At 37.5% G+C, this 1,575-nt stretch overlaps 1 protein-coding gene across 1 annotated transcript in view; it reads left to right on the top strand.

Annotated features, from left to right (window-relative positions):
• The window catches only part of ANO5 (anoctamin 5), a 97,777-nt gene that overhangs the window by 68,047 nt on the left and 28,155 nt on the right, over positions 1–1,575 (top strand). The gene's annotated exons all lie outside the window — the stretch shown is intronic.

Below are 1,575 nucleotides of genomic sequence, written 5' to 3'. Positions count from 1 at the left end.
AACAACATCTTTTACTTTGGATCACAACTCAAACTTGCATACGTGTGCATGATTTCCCACAGCCTCAGTCTGAGGCCCTTTGTGGTGGACAGTGTCTCAGCAGTCTCACAATCAATCATCAGAGAAAGCAAGAATCTGAGACTTTTTGCTATTATCTTACCTCAGAGAGTAACCCAAGAATTCAGGGTGTATATATGATTTTATTACCTTGACTTCATGAAATAAGGAGTAAATGATATTATGCTCAATCAAAATGAATTTATTTTGTAATCCAAGGGCAGTTGTGCTGGTAACACAAAGGGGGCACCTCTCTGATGAGGCCAATCCATCAGGAAATCTGAGGGAGAAATATGGGCATTTACACAGCAGTACTGAGATCCCTAGAGGGTCAGGTTCCTCGATAGCATTGATGGGGTGTATTGTTTGTTTGTTTTGTCAAATAAGGGGATTTCTAAGTGACATGTATACATGTGAAGGTTGATTACTGAGTTTTGCTTCGTGTAAGATTTCTTTTTCATGTTTTGCAGGCCCATAACTCTCTGAAGGGAATGGTTACCACACACTCGACACATTTCTCATAGTTCAGACATCTTTTCCATAGAACAGTTTTTCAGTGATTTATAGATTATAATGAAGTACAGTTAATATTTTGAAATCATTATGGAAATATGCTGTTATTGTTTATCATCAAGTTGGAACCAACCCATAGAAATCCAGTGGATTTTCAGAGGCAGTTAATCGCACAGGAGGAGATGGCCCATCCTCTTTTGAAGCAGCTGGTGGATTTGAACTATGTGCTTCAGGACTGCAGCAGTGCCTCTTACCACTAGGCCAGCAGAGCTTCCCTTATAGAAATATACATCTCTTTCAGAGTTCAAGATTTCTTTATTTCTAACATCACATTGCAAATTACTTAAGCATAGGTAGTTAAAAGCAGTGTTTAAAAGCATAATAAGGATATAAACGTTATTTTCAAGGAAGACACGAGAGTGATTTTATATGTAGGTATTTAGAGCATCACAGGAAGAAGGCTTAATAATGTGAAAAGTGGAGTTACAGATCCTTACTTAGCAAAGTGGCTGTGTCTTCCTGACAGAAACATTTCATTGTTTGGTGCTTCATTTATTTTTCATGTAAAACCAGTACCTTTTCTCCCAAAGAAGCTTTCTTTCATATAGTTAGAGCCCATATCTTCCTGCAGTAATTTAGTAATTACTGCCTTAACTAACACTATAAAAGACAATCTTCCAAAGAATTTTCCAATAATTTTTTCTCCCCAAGACTATCTTTCAAATACACTTTCATACTCTGTTCTATATATCCTTCTTTCAAGATAGCATTCAGAATCCTTTCTGCAGTTTATTCATTGTAAAATATTTATTAAATTGCATTGAGACCCAACAAAAAATAACAAAAGTGAAAAAAGATGAAGAAACAACCTCAGAAAATATATGAGCAACTTGGTGGCATTTGAAATTGGGCTGTGTGATTTTTAGGGCGTTCTGACAGCCTAGTGGCAAGAACCTGCACTGTAAATCCCAAAGGCACGCGGTTCGAGGCCCCGAGCGGCTCCAC

The sequence above is a fragment of the Elephantulus edwardii genome, unplaced genomic scaffold, assembly GCF_000299155.1.
Source record: "Elephantulus edwardii isolate Elephantulus edwardi_28Jun2011 unplaced genomic scaffold, EleEdw1.0 scaffold00109, whole genome shotgun sequence".
NCBI classification, from domain to species: domain Eukaryota; kingdom Metazoa; phylum Chordata; class Mammalia; order Macroscelidea; family Macroscelididae; genus Elephantulus; species Elephantulus edwardii.
The sequence above is the reverse complement of the archived record's forward strand: the minus strand, read 5'-3'. Positions and strand labels throughout refer to the sequence as shown.